This window comes from Heptranchias perlo, chromosome 2, assembly GCF_035084215.1.
Source record: "Heptranchias perlo isolate sHepPer1 chromosome 2, sHepPer1.hap1, whole genome shotgun sequence".
Classification (NCBI taxonomy): Eukaryota; Metazoa; Chordata; class Chondrichthyes; order Hexanchiformes; family Hexanchidae; genus Heptranchias; species Heptranchias perlo.
In genome coordinates, this window is record NC_090326.1 from 154,488,894 (window position 1) to 154,508,898 (window position 20,005).

General features: G+C 43.7%; 1 protein-coding gene across 5 annotated transcripts in view; it reads left to right on the forward strand.

Moving 5' to 3' along the window:
- The window catches only part of LOC137345065 (5'-AMP-activated protein kinase subunit gamma-2-like), a 514,189-nt gene that overhangs the window by 60,069 nt on the left and 434,115 nt on the right, over positions 1-20,005 (forward strand). The window contains exon 1 of one of the 5 annotated variants that reach the window (XM_068008530.1): positions 9,021-9,039. The exons of the other annotated variants lie outside the window; for them this stretch is intronic. The gene's annotated coding sequence lies outside the window, so the exon portion shown is untranslated. Of the gene's footprint in view, positions 1-9,020; positions 9,040-20,005 lie in introns of those variants that run through there. 5 annotated transcript variants of the gene reach the window in all.

Here is a 20,005-nt window from a genome sequence, read left to right on the forward strand (position 1 = left end):
TTTTTTGAGGAAGTAACAAGCAACATGGATAAAGGGGATCCTGTGGATGTGGTGTACTTGGATTTCCAGAAGGCTTTTGACAAGGTGCCACATCAAAGGCTACTACACAAAATAAGAGCTCATGGTGTAGGGGGTAACATATTAGCATGGATAAAGGATTGGTTAGCTAACAGGAAACAGAGAATAGGCATAAATGGGCCATTTTCAGGTTGGCAAGATGTAATGAGTGGAGTGCCACAGGGATCAGTGCTTGGGCCTCGACTATTTACAATCTATATCAATGACTTGGATGAAGGGACCGAATGTATGGTTGCTAAATTTGCTGATGACACAAAGGTAGGTACGAAAGTAAGTTGTGAAGAGGACATAAGGAGTCTGCAAAGGGATATAGATAGGTTTAGTGAGTGGGCAAAAATTTGGCAGATGGAGTATAATGTGGGAAAATGTGAACTTGTCCACTTTAACAGGAGGAATAGAAAAGCAGAATATTATTTAAATGGAAAGCGATTGCAGAACCCTGATATATAGAGGGATTTGGGTGTCCGAGTACATGAATCACAAAACATTAGTATGCAGGTACAGCAAGTGATTCGGAAGGCAAATGGAATGTTGTTATTTATTGGAAGGGGAATGGAATATAAAAGTAGAGATGTTTTGCTACAGTTGTACAGGCCATTGGTGAAACCATATCTAGAATACTGTGCGCAGTTTTGGTCTCCTTATTTAAGAAAGGACATAATTGCTTTGGAGGCGGTTCAGAGAAGGTTCACTCGACTGATTCCTGGGATGAGGGGGTTATCTTATGAGGAAAGGTCGGACTAGTTGGGCCTGTATACACTGGAGTTTAGAAAAATGAGAGGTGATCTTATTGAAACATATAAGATCCTGAGGGGACTTGAAGGGATAGATGCTGAGAGGATGTTTCCCCTTGTGGGAGAGACTTGAACTAGAGGCCACAGTTTAAAAATAAGGGATCTCCCATTTAAGATGGAGATGAGGAGAAATTTTTTCTCTGAGGGTCTTGCGTCTGTGGAACTCCCTTCCCCAGACAGCGGTGGAGGCAGGGTCATTGAATATTTTTAAGGCCGAGTTAGATAGATTCCTGATTAACAAGGGAGTCAAAGGTTATAGTAGGTAGACGGGAAAGTAGGGTTGAGCTCACAATCAGATCAGCCATGATCGTATCATTTAATGGCAGAACATGCTCGAGGGCTAAATGGCCTACTCCTGCTCTTAATTCCTATGTTCGTATGTTCTGTCGTTTCACTTCCAGTCAGGAGTAGATCACAGTTTTACACCAATCTCTGATTTGACAGCACATTTCCAGCATTCACTGTTGTCCTTCCTGACTCTAAACACAGTTGTAAAGGAGCCTTCTGTTCCGTGCCTAGGATCTCTGAACCATGCAAGAGAGCTGCTGGAACATATTTCTTACGCGCCTCAAGATTAACCCACAGGGCGACTTTGCTCTCAGTGAAGGGAGACGAGAAAGACCAGTATGCCATTTGCCCCTTTAAGTGTGGCCCTGAGGACTGTGTCCAGGCTGAAGTTCTGTTCCCACAGGACGATCCTCCCCCCAGATTGTCCTTTCTGGGCTCCAGGCAGGTGTTGCTAAACACTCAGGTGGATAAGACCAAAATCTACAACAATGTGTTTAAAACAAAGCTGATTCATTTGACATACATCCAGAACATGACACCGTAATGCTGGTAATGGCCCAAAAACTGTAGAATGAATCTTCTTGCTGACCCCATTATTTTACTTCCATGTACAGCTCAGCACCTGACAACCCTGATGCCCATTTATAGGGGTCTAAATTGGACTGGAAAAAGGCCAGAAAAAGACAATTCCCACATCATTTGAATATTTTAGTGATGCACCCGCCTGGAACAAGTAGGGGTGTCCTCCAACCCAAGCCCTGCCAGGAAATGCGCATCATGTGTGCAAGGAGTGGAGATGCGCTGTTACAGCTCACTGTCTGTCGTTTGCGTGCCACCAGGTCCATGGTGCAATGGCGTCGCGAGGCGAAAATCAACCTCATTGTCTAATCTGTTTTCACAGTTGTTACAATAATATCCAAATGTCCTCCATGCTGCTTTGGGCTCTTGATCCAATCGGTGTAGTGCAATGCTATGTTTCCATGTACATTTGAATTTCCATTCCAGAAAGGCAATTACAGCAGGATCGAGTCCTCTCTATGATCATACATTTTTTTTGTGTCTTTTTTTTGCCACTTTTTTATTTTCCCCCCCCTTCCTCCTCTCCTTGAAGGTGTTGACTTCTGCTTGGGTACAGTTCCAGCGTGCTGGCAGTTCTCCAGTACTTTACCTGTTCTTCATATGTGAGCCAAGGCAGTGAGTTGAACACGTTGGCAGTTTCCAGCAGGTGCTACTGGATAACGACTTGGAATTCCTGCTGGAAGCTGGTCAAAATCCTGGAACTCCCTCCCTAACAGCGCTGTGGGAGAACCTTCATCACATGGACTGCAGCGGTTCAAGAAGGCGGCTCACCACCACCTTCTCAAGGGCAATTAGGGATGGGCAATAAATGCTGGCCTTGCCAGCGACACCCACGAATAAAACAAAAAGCGCACGTACCTGGGCGTTGAACAAGGATCGGCTAAGGCTTGGCCTTGGTGGCCGCTGTCGTTGAATAACCCGCTAACTCTCACTGGCAAGGTTCACAGGAGTAACGCCACATAGGCAAATGAGCGACCAATGCCCATGAAACCGTGCCCCAAAAAGAAAGTCTCTCCCTTGAGGAGAGGAGTGAGAGATAATTGGCCAGGAGTAGGGAAAAAGTACTCTCAGAACAAAACTCCCTCTACTCTGCCCAACAGTGTACCTCATGCCCCACCTCAGAAATCCACAGTGTCATATTTCCATTTCATGTACCAGCCATCCTTTAGTCTTTGAGACAACCATTACTTATGCTTACAATTTTGTAAAGTTTTCTTTTGCCCAACAGGAACCGGGTTGAGTGCCCCAAATCCATTTCACATATTAGCTTGGCAGCTTGCAGAACTTCATTCAGTTGTCTGGGCTGGATTCCAACCCCAAGTTCCAGATGCTTAAGGATGTATGCTACCCAGTGCCACACAATTCCCCTAAGTGCTCTATAGTCCTGTTACTTCTTGTGCTGTTTTCTCTTGTTCTCTTCCTTCTTATTGATTATCTCACTCGAGACCTTGTATTTCTCATTTCACGTACTTTCCTGCCATTGATACCATTTTGTCTTGTGTGTCTGTCCTGTGGCTTCTTGATTGCGTTTCAAACTGTTTAATGGTTTCCTGATGAGCCTTGAATAGCAAGTAATCAGTGTGCAACTGGTCATAACAATCTGTAAGGCAAGAGATCTGACCATTCAAATCATGGGACAGTGCAGAAACTGTTGCTGAAGGATCAGATGTTGTACTTTTGCATATACTGGGCCTTCCTATTTTCATGTTGAAATAGCAATAGATCCCCCCAGACAAAAAGGTTTGAAATCCATAATCCTAATAAAAGAACAGAAATGCTGCCTATTACTTGTACTATCCCTTTCTTGGTGATGGGCAAAATTTCGACCTTTTCATTTAGTAAGATTTTGGATCCCACCTATCTGGCTCTGGACCTGCTGCTCTGGTGCTGAGTAAAGGGAGTTATGCTCTGCTTTCAGCCGGCGCTGTGCCTGAACACTTGATTCAACCGTGCACCACCCCTGTCTCTCTGGTCACCATACACGTTCAAGTCATTTCTTAAACCAGTAAATTCCTTAACATTCACATCATTTTGCTGTGAAACCGCTGTATTTTAACAAGTACCTTACCTGATAAAGAGTTTCAGTGGGGTTCTGACGAAGGGTCTACATCTAAAATATTAACACTTCTTTTTATACGGTGAAAAGCATTTGGACAGTTACATGGGTAAGATGGGTATAGAGGGATATGGGCCAAGTGCAGGCAATTGGGACTAGCTTAGTGGTATAAACTGGGCGACATGGACATGTTGGGCTGAAGGGCCTGTTTCAATGTTGTAAACTTCTATGATTCTATGACAAAACTGTAACGTATTTCCAGCATTTTCATAGAATCATAGAATGATACAACATCTATTTAGTTCCCACCCAAATTTGCCAATATTATCTGCCTCCAATGCATCCCTGGTGAATCTGTCCTACATTTTTAGTGCACTCTGTGTAAAGTGTTTAAACCTTAACAGTCTGCACGTTACAGTCTCGTCAACTGTGGCTCAGTGGGTAGCACTCTGGCCTTTGACGTTAGAAGGTTGTGGATTCAAGTCCCACTCCAGAGACTTGTGCACGTCATCCGAGCTGACACTCCAGTGCAGTACTGAGGGAGTGCTGCATTGTCGGAGGTGCCATCTTTTAGATGTCCTGTCTGATCACTCGGGTGGGTGTAAAAGATCCCACGGCACTATTTCGAAGAAGAGCAGGGGAGCTCTACCCGATGTCCTGGCCAACATTTATCCCTCAACCAATATCACTAAAACAGATTATCTGGTCATTTATTTCATTGCTGTTTGTGGGAGCTTCCTGTGCGTAAATTGACCTGCCGTGTTTCTCACGTTACAACAGTGACTATACTTCAAAACTTGCTTCATTGGCTGCAAAGTGCTTTGGGACATCGTGAGGTCATGAAAAGTGCTATTTAAATACGAGATCTTTCTTTCCTCTTTCTCTGCTTTAGTCTGTCCACACCCACTGTAGAGGCAATTTGGTGGAGTGACGAGCCCCTTTAATTAATAATTTGTGGCAGATTAAATTCTTCACACTGCTCTTGTAAGTACAAGAGTAATATTGACTAATATAATGACAGTGAGATGTATTGCACATAAGACTCTGTATAAGCAAAGCAAAAATTGGAATGTCAGGTGATTTGGAATTTATGGGATGTCATTTATTTCTTCAAATATTTGACCAAGGTCAGTCCAAATTTTATCCTGGCTAAGGAATTTGAAGTGTTGTAGGTAGATGTTGTTTATTTAGTCTTGTTTAGGGCTTGAGTAGACACCAATTAAAAAAGTATCTGGCACCAGTTTGGAAACTGAGAAAGAAACGGATACACTGAGCAGCTTTTTAATTGTGGTGACAATTGAGAACACCATAGAAAATGGCCTTTTAAAATGTTTATTGCCTTAGTAACCGTGTGAATAAAACTGTGCAGCGTGGTGCTATAGCCTCTCACTGTGTTTTTATACGGTTGCTTAGAAAGATTCTTAATTATCTTTTTAACCTGTGTGTATATATAATATAAAATATAGCATATTTCTGCAGATTCTGTAAATGTAAGTACCACAAAATCTTATTTTCGGGCGAGGTGTTTGAATTTTCAGTCCCAGTTTATTTGCTTCTCTTTCACCACTCCCTTAGCTCAAAATGACAGAATAAAGACAAATTTATATATGTCAATAAATTTCTGTCACATGTTAATAGTGTCAAAAAGGTTGTCAGCATTGGCTCAGTGGTAGCACTCTTGCCTCTGAGTCAGAAGGTTGTGGGTTCAAGACCCACTCCAGACACTTGAGCACATAATCTAGGCTAACACTCCAGTGCAGTATTGAGAGAGTGCTGCGTTGTCGGAGGTGCCATCTTTCAGGTGAGATGTTAAACCGAGGCCCCGTCTGCCCTCTCAGGTGGATGTAAAAGATCATATGGCACTATTTCAAAGAAGAGCAGGGGAGTTCTCCTGGTATCCTGGCCAATATTTATCCCTCAGCCAACATCATTAAAACAGATCATCTGGTCATTTATTTCATTGCTGTTTGTGGGAGCTTGCTGTGCACAAATTGGCTGCTGCATTCCCTACATTACAACAGTGACTACACTTCAAAAGTACTTTATTGGCTGTAAAGCACCCTGGGATGTCCTGAGGTCATGAAATACGTTATATAAATGCAATTCTTTTTCTTTCTTTCAGATGCATACTGTACTTCTAATGTGAAGGTGAAGGTAAACTAGGTTGTATAAGGCTGCAGTTGCACTCACTGTAGCTTTACTACAAAGCAGTTTTGTATCAATGCTTTAGTATAAATAAACCCTTGGTTTCAGGCATCTGTTTTTCCTGACTAATTGAAGGAAACTGGAAAAATGGAAATGACATTCAATTTTCCTATCAGGTCTACATGGCTGAATTTGAATAAGTGTTGAGTGGTTCTGATATAACCTCTCTCCCCTTCCCTGGGATACCAATCTAAATGCAATTACTGAAATTGCAACGTTGGAAATGCTCAATTGAATGTAAGAGCAGATCTGGCAGCTAGAATAGAAGAAATTCTATTTTCGAGCAGTAAGCAATGTAACTCCAGTTTAGATATGAAAGCATTTTAAAGATTTGAGTTAGTGCCTTGTGCTACAGTTATTACTTCAGTGTAGGTATGAGTAAAAAAATAAATAAATAGGCATGTACAACTTTTACAGAAAAATACCTGAAAAATGTACAGCCTACAAGAATTAAACATTGTGATAATCTCGCTACCTGGTCAGGTGGATTAGATCCGGCTGGTGGCATAGACGGACACGTGGCAGGTGAAATTTAACGCAGAAAAACGTGAGGTGATACATTTCGGTAGGAAGAATGAGGAGAGACAATATAAACGAAAGGGCACAATTCTGAAAGGGGTACAGGAACAAATTGTTGAAGGTGGCAGGGCAGGTTGAGAAAGCGATTTTAAAAAAAGCTTATGGGATCCTGGGCTTTACAAATAGAGGCATAGAATGCAAAAGCAAGGAAGTCATGATGAACCTTTTATAAAACACTGATTCAGCCTCAGCTGGAGTATTGTATCCAGTTCTGGGCACCACACTTCAGGAAAGATGTGAAGGCCTTAGAGAGGGTGCAGAAGAGATTTACTAGAATTATTCCAGGGATGAGGGACTTTAGTTACGTGGATAGACTGGAGAAGCTGGGGTTGTTCTCCTTGGAACAGAGAAGGTTGCCAAAGGACTGGAGAATTGCCAATGTTACACCCTTGTTCAAAAAAGGGTGTAAGGATAAACCCAGCAACTGCAGGCCAGTCAGTTTAAGCTCAGTGGTGGGGAAACTTGTAGAAACAATAATCCGGGACAGAATTAACAGTCACTTGGACGAGGGTGGATTGATTAGGGAAAGCCAGCACGGATTTGTTAAAGGCAAATTGTGTTTAACTAACCTGATAGAGTTTTGAAGAGGTAACAGAGAGGGTAGATGAAGGCATTGCAGTTGATGTGGTGTATATAGACTTTTAAAAGGCGTTTGATAAAGTGCCGCATGGTGGGCTTATTATCAAGATTTCGGCCCATGGAATAAAGGGGGCAGCAGCAATGTGGATACAGAATTGGCTAAGGGACAGGAAACAGAGTAGTGGTGAACGGTTATTTTTTGGACTGGAGGGAGGTGTACAGTGGTTTTCCCCAGAGGTCAGTGCTGGGACCACAGCTTTTCTTGATATAAATGACTTGGACTTGGGTGTACAGGGCACAATTTCAAATATTGCAGATGACACAAAACTTGGAAGGGCTGTAAACAGTGAGGAGGATAGTGATAGACTTCAAGAGGATATAGACAGGCTGGTGGCATGGGCAGACATGTGGCAGAAAAATGCAAAGTGATACATTTTAGTAGGAAGAACGAGGAGATGCAATATAAAATAAAGGGCACAACTCTAAAAGGGGTTGAGGAACAGAGAGATCTGGGAGTATATGTGCACAAATCGTTGAAGGTGGCAGGGCACGTTGAGAAAGTGGTTAAAAAAGCATACAGGATCCTGGGCTTTATAAATAGAGGCACAGGTTACAAAAGTATGGAAGTCATGATGAACCTTTATATTCCATGGGCCGAAATCTTGATAATAAGCCCACCATACGGCACTTTATCAAAGGCCTTTTAAAAGTCCATATACACCACATCACCTGCAATGCCTTCATCTACCCTCTCTGTTACCTCTTCAAAACTCTATCAGGTTAGTTAAACACAATTTGCCTTTAACAAATCCATGCTGGCTTTCCCTAATCAATCCACACTCGTCCAAGTGACTGTTAATTCGGTTTGGCCACAACTGGAGTATTGTGTCCATTTCTGGGCACCGCATTTCAGGAAAGATGTGAAGGCCTTAGAGAGGGTGCAGAAGAGATTTACTAGAATGATTCCAGGGATGAGGGACTTCAGTTACGTGGATAGACTGGAGAAGCTGGGGTTGTTCTCCTTGGAACAGAGACGGTTGCGAGGAGATTTGATAGAGGTATTCAAAATCATGAAGGGTGCAGACAGAGTAGAAAGAGAGAAACTCTTCCCATTGGCGGAAGGGTCAAGGACCAGAGGATATAGATTTAAGGTGACTGGCAAAAGAGCCAAAGGTGACGTGAGGAAAACGTTTTTGCACAGCGAGTGGTTAAGATCTGGAATGCACTGCCTGAGGGGGTGGTGGAGGCAGATTCAATCCTGGCCTTCAAAAGGGAACTGGATACGTACTTGAAAGGAAAAAAAATTGCAGAGCTACAGGGAAAGGGCGGGGGAGTGGGACTAGCTGGATTGCTCTTGCACAGAGCCGGTGCAGACCCGATGGGCCGAACGGCCTCCTTCCGTGCTGTAACCTTTCTATGATTCTATAAGGAGAGAGAAGCAGGATAGAGAGACAGACAGACAGAGAGAAGTGGAGAGACACATGAAAATGACAGACAGGAAAAGACGAACTGGTCCACTGAGCATATGCAAATGCGTGTCATGATCCCCAACACACCCCATACACCGGCAGTCACATAATCTCCTGGAAGAGGCAAAAATAAACAAATTAAAAACCCTGGGCCAAGTCAGGGGAAAAAAACAATCTGGTAAATTCCTCACCAACGCCTGAAGGTGACCAGAACAAGTTTCAGGAGACAATAATTGACCATAAGGCACATCATTGCAATACCTCACCTACCTTTTGTATGGTGTGAGATCAGCCAGGAACTTGTCCACCTCACTGCATGAGCGGGCAATTTGTTCCAAAGGTCAATAACACTCTGTGAAAGGAAAAACATCCTGACAAGAGGGAAACAGCAGTACAAAGACAACAGAGACGGGTAAGAGAGTGACCATATTCTCCAACTTACTATGGGAGATCGACTAGCAGTACATTAAAAAAAATCTTACAGCTATGTGTAATTTCAGTCAGCTTTTGCAATCATAAATTCCTAGGTCCACATTTATAATGGAAACTGCCTACGTAAAGTTGTCAGGTTGTAATTAATTCCCCCCCCTCCCCCTGTGAAGGCACTTCAGTTACGGCATGACAAGTTTATATTGGCAGTTTCCAATACAAGTACGGCACAGGAATTTATAATGGAAACATAAAAGTAATGACGGAAAGTATGACTTTAAAATGGGCATTAATTGCATCTGGAGGCCTTGGTCCAGTTATCCCCCCGCCCTCTAAAACTTGCTTCACCTGAAGATTGCACTTTGTCTTGACTCCCTGTGTTCAATACCATGGGGGAATCAACTAGTCAATAAAAGAAATTGCATAGAAACTGCAAGTTGTGGAGGATGAAGATTATTATTTTGTGCTTTTCTAGTCACAGTTGGTTTGATCCTGCTCTCTGGCTATATCGTTACCTGAAGTCTGTAGATTGCCAATGCAATACCTAGACAGGATACAACCATCCTGGATCATTCCTAAAGCGACATTACCAATATCCTGGAGATAACCATTTATATCTGGATATCGGAGTAGAAATCAATCCAATTGGCTAGATAGTTCGAATCGAAAAGATAGCTTCACTGCTGTCGTGTGTGAGTAAAACTGAATTTAGTGAGTGCCCCATCCCGAGCATTCAGAATCTCAACAAAATAAATGAAAATGAACAAAAAAAAACTTTTATTCTCGTGCTTTTGGATTTTATAATGAAGATAAAATTACCCGATTGCCACCCAACTGTTTGCAACATACTTTTTTGGAATTTATTATAATGAAGTTACCATTCATTAAAATCCGAACAGTTTTTAAACTTTTTTTCCAAACTTTTTTTCAAGATTCTAAATGCACAAATGATATGAACTTTCAGACTTTAGCCCAGTCGTAATCCATGCTCGAGGAGATATGTAGCCCCTCCAGTATGAACACTCCAAAAATGCCAAGCCTTTTTGGTTCCCGGGAATGCGAGGAATCCCATTGAGCAGCTGTTTGGGGAAGAATTTTGCCATGCCTTTTGAAAGGTTTCTGAAAACTCTCTGAATTTCAGGACTCTGAGGGAGAAAATACTTTTTAAAAAAAAATGTTGTCTGGATAATTATTGCACAAACTTAAGTTTTCAGCTTTGGCAGTGGGAAAAGCGATCGGTGGAGCTAAACCTGGAACACTGATCACCAGCTGCTTTTTTTTTATGAGAGGGTAACTTTTTTGCCTCGGCCTCAAGGGTTGCGTTTTTTTCTAAATGTAGCACGTTGACTATCAGCTTTCCAAGTAGACGGATTGTTGTTTGTCTCGTCCTGAACAAATCTGAAGTTTGCTGCTTATATGGTATGGTAAGTTCTTACTGAAAACAACCTGTCATGGAAGAGAGGGTGGCATACTTGAAAACATTTTATGATTTGCTTTTTAATTAGCATTTGTTAAGTGACCAGTTTCAAAAAAAAACTGAATAGATTGGGCATTCTGACGGTTATCTCGATTTTAAAATTCTCATTCTTGTTTTCAAATCCCTCCATAGCCTCACCGCCCCCACCCCCCCCCCCACTCCCTATTTCTGTAGCCTTCTCCGGCCCTACAGCCCCCCAAGATCTATGCACTCCTCCAATTCTTGCCTCTTGCACATCCCCAATTTTCATCGCTGCACCATTGGCGGCCATGTCTTCAGCTGCCTAGGCCTTAAGCTCTGGAATTCCCTCCGTAAACCTCTCCACCTCTCCCTCTCTCTCCTCCTTTAAGTCGCTCCTTAAAACCTACCTCTTTGACCAAGCTTTTGGTCACCTGTCCTAATATCTCCTTATGTGTCTCAGTGTCAGATCTTGTTTGATAATCGGGTACAGTAGCATAGCGGTTATGTTACTGGACTAGTAATCTAGACGCCCGGATAAATAATTCAAATCCCGTCACTGCAGCTGGGGAATTTAAATTCAATTAATGAAATAAAATCTGGAATTAAAATACTAGTGTCAGTAATGGTGGCCATGAAACTACCGGATTGTCATAAAAGCCCATCTGGTTCACTAATGTCCTTTAGGGAAGGAAACCTGCCGTCCTTACCCGGTCTGGCCTATATGTGACTCCAGACCCACAGCAATGTGGTTGATTCTTAATTGCCCTCTGAAATGGCCCAGCAAGCCACTCAGTTGTACAATCTCGCTAAAAAAAGTCATAATAAGAATAAAACCGGACGGACCACCCAGCATCGAATCACTAGGCACCGGACATGACAAAGGTAAACCAAGCCCAGTCGACCCTGCAAAGTCCTCCTCACTAACATCTGGGGACTTGTGCCAAAATTGGGAGAGCTGTCCCACAGACTAGTCAAGCAACAGCCTGACATAGCCATACTCACAGAATCATACCTTTCAGTCAACGTCCCAGACTCTTCCATCACCATCCCTGGGTATGTCCTGTCCCACCAGCAGGACAGACCGACCAGAGATGGCGGTACAGTGATATACAGTCAGGAGGGAGTGGCCTGGGAGTTCTCAACATTGACTCTGGACCCCATGAAATCTCATGGCATCAGGTCAAACATGGGCAAGGAAACCTCCTGCTGATTAACACCTACCCCTTCCCTCAGCTGATGAATCAGTCCTCCTCCATGTTGAACACCACTTGGAGGAAGCACTGAGGGTAGCAAGGGCACAGAATGTACTCTGGGTGGGGGATTTCAATGTCCATCACCAAGAGTGGCTCGGTAGCACCACTGCTGACCGAGCTGGCCGAGTCCTGAAGGACATAGCTGCCAGACTGGGCCTGCGGCAGGTGGTGAGTGAACCAACACGAGGGATAAACTTACTTGACCTCGTCCTCACCAATCTAACTGTCGCAAATGCATCTGTCCATGACAGTATTGGTAGGAGTGATCATCGCACAGTCCTCGTGGAGATGAAGTCCCGTCTTCGCACTGAGGATACCATCCAACGTGTTGTGTGGCACTACCACCGTGCTAAATGGGATAGGTTCAGAGCAGATCGAGCAGCTCAAAACTGGGCATCCATGAGGCGCTGTGGGCTATCGGCAGCAGCAGATTTGTATTCCAGCACAATCTGTAACCTCATGGCCCGGCATATTCCTCACTCTACCATTACCAACAAGCCGGGGGATCAACCCTGGTTCAATGAGAAGTGTAGAAGAGCATGCCAGGAGCAGCACCAGGCGTACCTAAAAATGAGGTGCCAACCTGGTGAAGCTACAACACAGGACTACATGCATGCTAAACAGCGGAAGCAACATGCTATGGACAGAGCTAAGCGATTCCACAACCAACGGATCAGATCAAAGCTCTGCAGTCCTGCCACATCCAGTCGTGAATGGTGGTGGACAATTAAATGACTAACGGGAGGACATCTGCAAGTCTTCACTGCACAGGACCTCCAACCAACGCTATACACCAGATACATTGACGACATTTTCTTCCTATGGACTCACGGCAAAGAATCACTGAAGAGACGACACGATAACATCAAGTTCCATCCCACCATCAAACTCACCATGGACTACTCCTCAGAATCGGTTTCATTCTTGGACACACGAATCTCCATCAAAGACGGGCACCTCAGCACCTCACTCTACCGCAAGCCCACGGACAACCTCACGATGCTCCACTTTTCCAGCTTCCACCCTAACCACGTCAAAGAGGCCATCCCCTATGGACAGGCCCTGCGAATACACAGGATCTGCTCAGACGAGGAGGAACGGGATATGACGCTCGACTCGTCGATCGACAGTTCCGATGGGCCACAGCGAAAAATCGCATAGACCTCCTCAGAAGACAAACACGGGACACAACCAACAGAGTACCCTTCATCGTCCAGTACTTCCCCGGAGCGGAGAAACTACGCCATGTTCTTCGCAGCCTTCAACATGTCATCGATGACGGCGAACACCTCGCTATGGCCATCCCCACGCCTCCACTACTCGCCTTCAACAGCCACCTAACCTCAAACAGACCATCGTTCGCAGCAAATTACCCAGCTTTCAGGAGAACAGCGTCCACGACACCACACAACCCTGCCACGGCAACCTCTGCAAGACATGCCAGATCATCGACACAGATACCACCATCACACGAGAGGACACCACCCACCAAGTACATGGTTCATACTCCTGTGACTCGGCCAACGTTGTCTACCTCATACGTTGCAGGAAAGGATGCCCCGGAGCATGGTACATTGGCGAGACCATGCAGACGCTGCGACAACGGATGAACGGACACCGCCAGACAGGAGGGTTCCCTCCCAGTCGGGGAACACTTCAGCAGTCAAGGACATTCAGCCTCCGATCTTCGGGTAAGCGTTCTCCAAGGCGGCCTTCGAGACACACGACAACGCAAAATCGTCGAGCAGAAATTGATAGCCAAGTTCCGCACCCATGAGGACGGCCTCAACCGGGATCTTGGGTTCATGTCACGCTACACGTAACCCCACCAGCAAGGGGAAAAAAAAGTTATCTTTTTAATACAACTGGTCATTCTTTCTCTCTCTCTCTGCCTTTCGTGTCTCTCTCTCTCTCTCTCTCTGTCGTTGTGATGTGACCGCTTGTATATTCAGTAGTCTTGGATGTAACGTTCCCCTGTCTGAACACCATCCACTCCTTTGATTGCTGTGATTACCTCTCTGCCGAGGTGTGATAACAGGCAGTTGGAAAGATTATCTGTAATCACCAGGCATTGTTCTCTGGCTATATATGCTGTGCCTTTATGGAACCCTGCACTCACCTGACGAAGGAGGAAAGCTCCAAAAGCTTGTGATTTCAAATAAAGCTGTTGGACTCCTTACATTTATAAATGCAAGTTGTTGTTTCCACTTTGTGTGGGACTGTTAGCAGTTAAGCTGGTGTCAGAAATTGTTGCAGTGTGCACTGAGACTGTCAACAAGAATCTATTCAGGTTTATTGTTTTTATAGATACGTTCCTAATGGTGGATTTGTAATGTGGTTTGTGATATAACTGATCCCATTGACCCTTACTCGGGATAGTTGCTTTTTCTTATGGTCTCATACGCAAACATTTATATTAGTCAAAAAAAATCCAAGTATTCATCTGATGGATGGATCACTGAAATACAAACATAGTACGCTACAGAATATAAGTGGGAATATGGCACTGATGATAAAAATTTTCAGTGTATTATATTGAACGATGAAAAGGTCCATGGCGTGCTTTTCCTCAGTGCTGCTCACAGTATTTGTTCTAACCATTCAAACTTTCCTTGTCCAGCAGACTAAAGGTTAAAAATGAATTCAAGAAGGAGTTTGTTTGTTTGTTTGTGTGTGTGTGTGTCAACAAACTCAGTACCAACTAGTGAAACATGTAACTTGTCTGGGTGCCAGTGAGCGCCTGCTGCTCCTGATTTATTTTCTGTTATGACGATTTGTTGAATTCAGCGAGCATTGATTTTATGCAGCAACCTCTGCATAAAATGGAATGAGTGGTTCAAGCTGATTGAATGTATGTATATGGACGCTGGCAAGTGGTGAACTCTGCATCCTAGCACCTCCTGGTTCACTTGCCAGATTTATTTTTTCCAAGTTAGGTGATCTATTAGAGGTCTTTAAAATTATTTTAATAGGCTAGATGTAGAGAAGGTGTTTCCACTTGCGGGGGAGACCACAACTAGGGGCCGTAAATATAAGATAGTCAGTAATAAATCTAATAGGGAATTCAGGAGAAATTTCTTTACCCAGAGAGTGGTTAGAATCATAGAAAGGTTACTGCATTTGGCCCTTCGAGTCCGCATTTGCTCTATGCAAGAGCAATCCAGCTAGTTCCACTCCCCCGCCCTATCACTGTAGCCATGCAAATTTTTTCCTCTCAAGTACTTATCCAGTTCCCTTTTGAAGGCCATGATTGAATCTGCCTCCACCACCCCCTCGAGCAGCGCATTCCAGATCCTAACCACTCGTTGTGTAAAAAGGTTTTTCCTCATGTCACCTTTGGTTCTTTTGCCAGTCACCTTAAATCTGTGTCCTCTGGTTCTTGACCCTTCCGCCAATGGGAAGAGTTTCTCTCTATCTACTCTGTCTAGACCCTTCATGATTTTGAATACCTCTATCAAATCTCTTCACAACCGTCTCTGTTCAAAGGAGAACAACCCAGCTTCTCCAGTCTATCCACATAACTGAAGTCCTTCATCCTTGGAACCATTCTGGTAAATCTCTTCTGCACCCTCTGTAAGGCCTCCACATCTTTCCTAAAGTGCAGTGCCCAGAACCGGACACAGTACTCCAGTTGTGGCCAAACTAGTGTTTTAGAAAGGTTCATCATGCCTTCCATACTTTAGTAGTCTATGCCTCTATTTATAAATGATGTGGAGATGCCGGTGATGGACTGGGGTTAACAATTGTAAACAAATCTATTTATAAAGCCCACGATCCCATATGCTTTTTTAACCGCTTTCTCAGCCTGCCCTGCCACCTTCAACAATTTGTGTACATATACCCCCAGATCTCTCTGTTCCTGTACCCCTTTTAGAATTGTGTCCTCTACTTTAGATTGCCTCTCTTCGTTATTCCTACCAACGTGTATCGCTTCGCATTTTTCTGCGTTAAATTTCATTTGCCACGTGTCCGCCCATTCCACCAACCTGTCTATATCCTCTTGAAGTCTATCACTATACACCTCACTGTTTACTACCCTTCCAAGTTTTGTGTCATCTGCAAATTTTGAAATTGTGTCCTGTACACCCAAGTACAAGTCATTAATAAATATCAAGAAAAATAGTGGTCCCAGCGCTGACCCCTGGGGAACACCACTGTACACCTCCCTCCAGTCTGAAAAACAACCGTTCACCACTACTCTCTGTTTCCTGTCCCTTAGCCAATTCTGTATCCACGTTGCTGCTGCCCCCTTTATTCCATGGGCCGCAATCTTGGTGGTAAGCCTACCATGCGGCACTTTATCAAATGCCTTTTGAAAGTCCATATACGCCACATCAACTGCACTGCCCTCATCTACCCTCTCTGTTACCTCATCAAAATACTCCATCAGGTCAGTTAAACACGATTTGCCGTTAACAAACCCATGCTGGCTTTCCCTAATCAATCCACCCTTGTCTAAGTGACTGTTAATTCTGTCCCGGATTATTGTTTCGAAGAGTTTCTTCACCACTGATGTAAAACTGACTGGCCTATAATTGCTGGGTTTATCCTTACACCCTTTTTTTGAACAAGGGTGTAACATTTGCAATTTTCCAGTCCACTGGCACCAATCCTATATCTACGGATGTTTGGAAGATTATGGCCAATACCTCCGCAATTTCCACCCTTGCTTCCCTCAGGAACCTAGGATGCATCCCATCCGGACCGGGTGACTTATCTATTTTAAGTACAGCCAGCCTTTCAAGTACCTCATCTTTATCAATTTTTAGCCCACGTTAGAATGTGGAACTTGCTACCACAAGGAGTAGTTGAGGTGACTAGCATAGATGCCTTTTAAAGGGAAGCTAGATAAACACGGGGGAGAAAGGAATAGAAGGATATGCCGATAGGATTAGATGAAGTAGGGTTTAGAGGAGGCTCGTGTGGAGCATAAATACCGGCATGGACTAGTTGGGCCGAATGGCCTATTTCTGTGCTGTAAAATTCTATGTAAGTTGGTCGGTTAATACATTTATTTTATGCAATAAGGTTGAGCCGTCATCCAAATGAGGAAATCTTCTGGGACACTGTCCCTTTTAAAAAAAAATTCACTGAATATATTTAAGAAGGAGCTAAGATAGATTTCTAGACACAAAAGGCGTCAAGAGTTATGGGGAGAGAGCGGGAATATGTTATTGAGATAGAGGATCAGCCATGATCATATTGAATGGCGGAGCAGGCTCGAAGGGCCGAATGGCCTACGCCTGCTCATATTTTCTATGTTTCTATGCACAATTACAACAGCGCAAGTTTCCAGGAAATTCTGGGCTATTTGTTGTCAGGGCCAAAGTGGTCCACGGAGGTCCTTGAGGGAGAGGATCCTGCCACCCCATCCCGCTCGGGACTTCCTGTGATTCCAGTGTCACCTTATTTAGTTGACTCTTAGCAACAATAACTGAAGCACATTAAAAAGTAGCCTTTTTAGAATACGTATATGAGCAAAATGAAGGAGAACTTAAAGCTGAAATTTCTTTTTAAATCTGGCCTGAAGAAGTTGTATTTCAGAACTAAGAATTTTAGAATGTGGACATTTGCCAGGGAGATCATTGGTCATGTCCCACAATCAGCAGAATGTACTGATGCATAATATTTTTTTCTTTCCATATCTGGTTGAAGCTATGAGGAAACTACTAAGATGTTTTGCTGTTCATTTTTAATGTAACTTCTGTTCAAGCAGTTTGATTCTGTTCTTTTCACTCTCTTGTACGCTACAGAACGAGTGTCACGTTACAATTCTTATGAGTGTAGTATCTCAGTTTCCTTAATGTGTTAAACCCTATGTGGCTATGATTCCCAGTTCTTTTGCATGTGAAGAAACAGCAATATATCTTTTTTTAAAAAGAAAATCCAACTAACAGAAAGATATTCTAAATTACCCACCTTTTTAAAGGGGATCTTCTTTGCCTCTTTTTCCCAGCCCAGATGTCTTGGTTCCTGAATCCATCACCGCCAACCTGATTTTTAAAAAAAAGTTTCTCCTACTAAATAAGCAGCTGGATTTCTGAGGAACCGAATGCTTTGTTCACTTTTTTGCTTTCTGATCCTAATGCTGGTCTGAGTAATTTTTAGACCTGTATTTTATACTAGCAATTCTTGGTTAGCATATAGCTGGGATATTATATTCAAAAAGTGTGGTTGGAAATTTGCAAACTGCTACATATGCAAGCCAAATTTTGCAGTTCTGCTTGAAGGGTTTTTCCAGGATACCGGACTCTTTAATGAAGCTGGTAGATGATGTAATGGGAAGACAGTTGGATTCATGTTCTGAAAGGAGAAAAATTGCATGGCTACGGGGGAAGGGCGGGGGATTGGGACTAGCTGGATTGCTCTTGCATAGAGCCGGCGTGGACTCGATGGGCCGAATGGCCGCCTTCCATGCTGTAACCTTTCTGTGATACTAGGCAATGTCCTCAAGGCAACCAGGAATGGGTAGTAAATACTGCCATTTCACTGCTGTCCACATCCCAAGTACAATTTTTTAAACAAATTCTGAGGCCTGAAGGAAGCTGTAAAGAGATATTGACGAAATGGTGGAATGGGCAAAAAAGCTGGCGAATGGAATTCATTATCAGTAAACGTGAGGTGGTACGTTCTAGTTTTTAAAAAAAAAGTAAAAGTAATAATTATACTTTGCAGGAGAGCTGGGTGATGTGGAAGATCAGAGAGATTTGAGGGGGAGGGTTCAGATTTACAAAACATTAAAAGAAGTACCTCAAGCGGATAAGGCCATTAAAAAAGCTAATGTGGTGAAGCATCCCATGGTACAATAGCCCTCAGTTCAAAAGTCATCCTTCATAGCATCATAGTAGGTACAGGACAGGAGGAGGCCATTCGGCCCATCGTGCCTGTGCTGGCTCTTTGAAAGAGCTACCCAATTAGTCCCATTCCCCTGCTCTTTCCCCATAGCCCTGAAAATTTTTTCCCTTCAAGTATTTGTCCAAATCCCTTTTGAAAGTTACTATTGAATAGAATCATAGAAAATTTACAGCACAGGAGGAGGCCATTTGGCCCATCGTGTCTGCGCTGACCGAAAATGAGCCACCCAGCCTAGTCTCACTTTCTAGCACTTTGTCTGTAGCCTTGCAGGTCATGGCACTTCAGGTGTACATCCAGGTACTTTTCAAATGAGTTGAGGGTTTCTGCCTCTGCCACCCTTTCAGACCCCTACCACCCTCTGGGTGAAAATTTTTTTCCTCAGCTCCCCTCTAATCCTTCTACGTATCACTTCAAATCTATGCCCCCTGGTTATTGACCTCTCTGCTAAGGGAAATAGGTCCTTCCTATCCACTCTATCTAGGCCCCTCATAAATTTGTGCACCTCAATTAAATCTCCCCTTAGCCTCCTCCGTTCCAAAGAGAACAATCCCAGCCTATCCAATCTTTCCTCATAGCTAAAATTCTCCATTCCTGGCAACATCATCGTAAATCTCCTCTCTACCCTCTCTAGTGCAATTACTTCCTTCCTTTAATGTGGTGACCAGAACTGTACACAATACTCAGGCTGTAGCCTAACCAAGGTTTTATACAGTTCTAACATAACCTCCCTGCTCTTATATTCTATGCCTCGGCTAATAAAGGAAAGTATTCCATATGGCTTCTTAACCACCTTATCTACCCGTCCTGCTACCTTCAGGGATCTGCGGACATGCACTTCCTCTACACCTCTCGGTATCCTCCCATTTACTGTGTACTCCCTTGCCTTGTTTGCCCTCTCCAAATGCATTACCTCACACTTCTCTAGATTGAATTCCATTTGCCACTTTTCTGCCCACCTGACCAATCCATTGATATCTTCCTGCAGTCTACAGCTTTCCTCCTCACTATCAACCACATGGCCAATTTTTGTATCATCTGCAAACTTCCTAATCATTCCCCCAACATTTAAGTCCAAATCATTAATAAATATAACAAAAAGCAAGGGACCTAATACTGAGCCCTGTGGAACCCCACTGGAAACAGCCTTCCGGTCACAAAAATACCCATCGACCATTACCCTTTGCTTCCTGTCACTGAGCCAATTTTGGATCCAACTTGCTACTCTCCCTTGGATCCCATGGACTTGTACTTTTTTGACCAATCTGCCATGTGGGACCTTGTCAAAAGCCTCGCTATAATCCATGTACACTACATCAAATGCACTACCCTCATCGACCCTCCCAGGGAATCTGCTTCCACCACCCTTTCAGGCAGTGCATTCCAGATCATTACAACTCGCTGCG